Genomic DNA, 6,000 nt, shown 5'->3' with positions numbered 1-6,000 from the left:
ACAGTTGATATTGTAATGACCCTGGGTAATAGTAATATTAACAGTGTCTTCTCAACTCTCCTCAAGTGTGTGTAGGTTGGTGTATAATGATGTGTGTTTGTTTACTGTGTTGAGGCATGAAGGTATCGTACCTCTGCTACAACTCCCCCTGGGGGAGGGGACACACACACACACACAACCACCTAATCTACAAACATACACACCTAACCCACAAAGCAGTACAGAGCTGAGTGTCTGTTCAAGGTGTGAATGCAGGGTGAGTAGGAAAGGCTATAAAAGCGACTAAAGAAGAGGTCTGGTGTGTCCTGACATGTTTGGGAATCTAAATGAATAGTACCATAACACAAGCTTCATCATGCGTGTTATAACTGAGGTGTTGTCAGACAGTAGCTGTCGTGAAAAGATAGCAGTAGAAGTGTGTCCACTCAAATTAGTTTTTGTACTAAAGAGCCATGCCAGGGCCATGCAAGTGGGTGTGTCAAATACAAAAAAAAAAATCTCATCAAATTTGATTGGTCACATGTGCCGAATACATTATGTGTAGAGTTCACAGTGAAATGCTTACTTACGAGCCCTTTACCAACAGTGCAGAGTTAAAAAGTAAGAACATTAGCAAATCAAAATAGAAAATAGTAACACAATAAATAACGAGGCTATATACAGTAGAGTAGCGGTACTGAGTCAATGTGCAGGGGTACCAGTACTGAGTCAATGTGCAGGGGTACCGGTAATGAGTCAATGTGCAGGGGTACGAGGTGGTGGAGGTTATATGTACATGTAGGTAGGGGTAAAAGTTAGAGGTCGACCGAATTTTCAACGCCGATACCGATTATTGGAGGACCCAAAAAAGGCAGATACCGATTTATTCGGCCAATTTTATATGTATATATTTGTAATAATGACAATTACAACAATACTGAATTGTCATTAAAAGTGTCAAACACTTTTAGTTTTTATTTTAACTTAATATAATACATAAATAAAACATCTATTTAGTCGTAAATAAATAATGAAACATGATCAATTTCGTTTAAATAATGCAAAAACAAAGTGTTGGAGAAGAAAGTAAAAGTGCAATATGTGCCATGTAAAAAAAGCTAACGTTTAAGTTCCTTGCTCTGAACATGAGAACATATGAAAGCTGGTGGTTCCTTTTAACACGAGACTTCAATATTCCAAGGTAAGAGATTTTAGGTTGTAGTTAATATATTATTTATAGGACTATTTCTCTCTATACCATTTGTATTTTATATACCTTTGACTATTGGATGTTCTTATAGGCACTTTAGTATTGCCAGTGTAACAGTATAGCTTCCGTCCCTCTCCTCGCCCCTACCTGGGCTCGAACCAGGAACACATCGACAACAGCCACCCTCGAAGCATCCGTTACCCATCGCTCCACAAAATCCGCGGCCCTTGCAGAGCAAGGGGAACAACTACTCCAAGTCTCAAAGCGAGTGGCGTTTGAAACGCTATTAGCACGCACCCCGCTAACTAGCTAGCCATTTCACATCGGTTACACCAGCCTTATCTCCGGAGTTGATAGGCTTGAAGTCATAAACAGCTCAATGCTTGAAGCATTGCGAAGAGCTGCTGGCAAAACGTAGGAAAGTGCTGTTTGAATGTATGCTTACAAGCCTGCTGCTGCCTACCACCACTCAGTCAGACTGCTCTATCAAATATCAAATCATAGACTTAATTATAACATAATAACACACAGAAATACAAGCCTTTGGTCATTAATATGGTTGAATCCATAAACTATCATTTCGAAAACAAAACATTTATTATTTCAGTGAAATATGGAACCGTTCTGTATTTTATCTAACGGGTGGCACCCCTAAGTCTAAATATTCCTGTTACATTGTACAACCTTCAATGTTATGTCATAATTACTTAAAATTCTGGAAAATTAGTTCGCAATGAGCCAGGCTGCCCAAACTGTTGCATATACCCTGACTCTGCGTGCAATGAACGCAAGAGAAGTGACACAATTTCACCTGGTTAATATTGCCTGCTAACCTGGATTTATTTTTGTTAAATATGCAGGTTTAAAAATATATACTTCTGTGTATTGATTTTAAGAAAGGCATTGGTGTTTATGGTTAGGTACAGTCGTGCAACGATTGTGCTTTTTTTGCAAATGCGCTTTCGTTTCATCATCCCCCAGTGTTGCATCGATTATATGCAACGCAGGACATGCTGGTTAAACTAGTAATATCATCCACCATGTGTAGTTAACTAGTGATTATGATTGATTGATTGTTTTTTATAAGATAAGTTTAATGCTAGCTCGCAACTTACCTTGGCTTCTTACTGCATTCGTGTAACAGGCAGTCTCCTGTATGTATGGCACAGTCCGCCGAGTGTTGGACTAGTTAACTGTAAGGTTGCAAGATTGGAACCCCGAGCTGACAAGGTGAAAATCTGTTGTTCTGCCCCTGAACAAGGTAGTTAACCCACCGTTCCTAAGCCATCATTGAAAATAAGAATTTGTTCTTAACTGACTTGCCTAGTTAAATAAAGGTACAAAACAACAAAAAACACACTTTTTTTTTTAAATCGGTGCCCAAAAACACAGATTTTCGATTGTTATGAAAACTTTAAATCGACCCTAATTAATCGGCCATTCCGATTAATCGGTCGACCTCTACTACAGTATAACGAAAAATATGACGTGACTCTCCACCAATAATACATATAGAGGATTGGAGGATTCTAAATTAAAACCAAAAGCCGCCTCATGGGTCTCCCGGTGGCGGGTATTGGGTATTGAACCTGCATCTGTAGCAACGCATTTTGCACTGCGCCACTCGGGAGGTCCACAAAGTATCAAAATACACAGAGGTGTTGGTAAAGGAATATTGTCCTGCTAATAGCCCATAACGGGCTATTATAATACTGTACGTGGTGTCCAGGTCAGGATAACCAAAACATTTCTTTATTAAAAAAACTATATATAAAAAAGAATGTTGGTACTTATTTATTTTGATCCAAAGCCATGAATGAGTGAGTCACTCAGCTTTATGTCGGTGCTGGCTATATGACTGCGCCATCATCTTGATAATATATAACAATATTTTGGAAGTTATTTCGTTTAAAAAAAAATGAAAGTGAGTGATTGTAATCTGAATGAAGGCCAAAATAATATTTGTAAAGGGCAAAACATTTATTTCTGTTTTTAGAGGGAGAGAAATGCTGGGCCAATTGTGCGACTCCCAATCATGGTCGGATGTGATACATAATAATAATAATATTTTTTGTTGTATTATTTGTTTTGTCTTTTCTGGTGTCTTTTCTGGTGGATTAAACTGATATTGCTGCCAATCACGGCCGGTTGTGATACAGCCAACCTAACTAAGAAATACATTCGACGATAGAATTCTACCTCTACTCTCCTTCTAGGCAAGTCTATTGTCCAGCCACCTGTTAATAACCATAATGGCGCTGTACAACGTGACCGTGTGTGTTTGAAAGAGTATTTTCCAGTCAGCAACAATTTGTTCATCATGATATAGCAGCAATCGACCTCACCAAGCAAAGTGAGAAGAATAATAGCACCACATTGAAGCTGCCCAGCAAAACCCTTTGGGGCGGTGTCATGTTTGACAGTCTTCTGGAGGAGAAGAACCTCTCCAAGAAATGGCCATGTCTGCCGATATGGACAGCCCCATCAAGAGGATCCTCCTGGATGATGTATTTTGGGAGAGAGTGGTAAGCAGCCTGAAACTCCTGAAACATATAGCAGTAGCCATTGCACGTTTTTATTTTTTTATTTTACTAGGCAAGTCAGTTAAGAACAAATTCTTATTTTCAATGACGGCCTAGGAACAGTGGGTTAACTGCCTGTTCAGGGGCAGAACGACAGATTTGTACCTCGTCAGCTCGGGGATTCGAACTTGCAACCTTTCGGTTACTAGTCCAACGCTCTAACCACTAGGCTACCCTGCCGCCCCGTAATGAGGGAGACAATGCCATCCTGGCTGATGTTCAGACTCTGCTTGCAGATGTAAGAGAAGAAATCTGTACTGCCCTGCCCACTTCACTGTTGCTCCAAGCAGAGGAAACTGCAGTTCTGAAATACATCAAAAAGAGTAAAGACTTCTGCCTGAAGCCTATACACGCCGCAGCGTACATGTTGGACCCCAGGTATGCTGGCAAGAGCATCCTGTCTGGTGCAGAGATCAACAAGGGCTATGATGTCATCAATACAGGGTCTCGCCACCTTGGCCTGGATGAGGGCAAGATTCTTGGCAGTCTGGCGAAGTACACTTCCAAGCAAGGGGTTTGGGATGGAGATCCAATATGGCAGTTGTGCCAACATATCTCATCAGCCACCTGTTGGAAGGGACTTTGTGGATCTGAGGCTCTTTCCCCTGTTGCCTAAATCATCCTACAAATCCCACCAACATCAGCCACCTCAGAGCGCAACTGGTCCTTGTTTGGGAACACACAAACACACCAAAGCACGCAACAGGCCGACCAATACAAGGGTTGAAAAATTGGTGGCCATCTGGGCAAATTTGAGGCTTTTTGAGCCTGACAATGAGCCATCCTCAACAAGATTGGAAAGTGACAGTGAAGATGAGGCCTCAAATTCTGATGTTCAAGAGGTGGACATTGAGGAGGTCCAGGGTAAAGACATGGAAGCCTGAGAGGAAGACAACCAAAGCTTAAGTTTCTATACTATAATTTTACAGATGCATGTTGAACACTTTTTTGGGAGATGTGATGGAACATTGGGGATCATTCAATATTCCCTTTCTTTTGTTGTTCAGGGAAATCATCCCATGGCAACTAATCTAATTAAAGTTAAATTCTTAACTAAATGTTTGTTTTTATTTCTATTGGAAGGATTTAATAATTTGCTACTTATGATAAGGCAAAAGGTTTATGTTTCTGTCTTCATGTGATATGGAAATTATATCCAATGCAAAAATCATCTACATTTAAATGGTATTTATATTAATTTGTATATATTTCCGTTAATTCCAATATATTCCTGTTAATTCCCATATATTCCTGTTAATTCCCATATATTCCCGTTAATTCCCATGAAAAATGTCCACCTTTGAATATTTCCCAAAATGTGCAACCCTAATAGAAACGGTAAATAAATAAAAAATTAAAAGTGACTCCAACACACAAATGCTGCATACACATGTTAAGAATCGAGCAAAACTAAATCCAACAAAGCTTAGCAACCATGCGTTTTTTCGGTGCGGCCCATTGTCCAGGCCTTTGTCCACTGATCCCCACGGATGGTTGTTGGCATGGTTGTATACTCTGCAAAAACACATTCACTTTTTAGTACAAAGTCACTAAAAACATTTTTATTTATTTAACCTTTATTTAATTATCAATTTTATTACACAGTATGCCTACACATTGATAGGCTATATACATGTTTTTTAAAGAAAATGCACTGAAACCAAAATACCTTTAGTTTTGGTGATCCTCTCAGCTCCGGCTCATTTTCAGTCCTTTGTGGTTATGGTCCTAACCCTGGAACGGGTATGTCACGTGTGCTCCCTCTACGGCCTGTAGGTCACCAGGCTGCTCACTAGGGCGCACCCCTGTCACCAGCAGCATAATGACATTCATCTGGACTCCATCACCTCCTTGATTACCTGCCCTATATACAGTTGAAGTCAGAAGTTTACATACACTTAGGTGGAGTCGTTAAAACTCGTTTTTCAACCACTCCACAAATTTCTTGTTAAAATAAAGTGGTGATCCTAACTGACCTAAGACGGCATTTTTACTCGGATTAAATATCAGGAATTGTGAAAAACTGAGTTTAAATGTATTTGGCTAAGGTCTATGTAAACTCCCGACTTCAACTGAATGTCACTCCCTTTGGTTTCTTCCCCAGTCGTCATTGTTTCTGTTTCTGTTCCTGTCGGTGCGGCTGTTTGTGTTTCCGTGTTTGTTTCATTTATTAATTAAATGTTTTCACTCCCTGAACTTGCTTCCCGCCTCTCAACGTACATTGTTACA

The 6,000-nt window shown here is 39.9% G+C and overlaps 1 protein-coding gene across 4 annotated transcripts in view; it reads left to right on the top strand.

The window, feature by feature from the left end:
• The window catches only part of LOC135549560 (rap guanine nucleotide exchange factor 5-like), a 102,855-nt gene that overhangs the window by 864 nt on the left and 95,991 nt on the right, over positions 1-6,000 (top strand). The window lies entirely within an intron of this gene.

The sequence above is a fragment of the Oncorhynchus masou genome, chromosome 12 (genome assembly GCF_036934945.1).
Source record: "Oncorhynchus masou masou isolate Uvic2021 chromosome 12, UVic_Omas_1.1, whole genome shotgun sequence".
NCBI lineage: Eukaryota > Metazoa > Chordata > Actinopteri > Salmoniformes > Salmonidae > Oncorhynchus > Oncorhynchus masou.
This window is presented reverse-complemented; position numbering and strand designations above follow the sequence as displayed.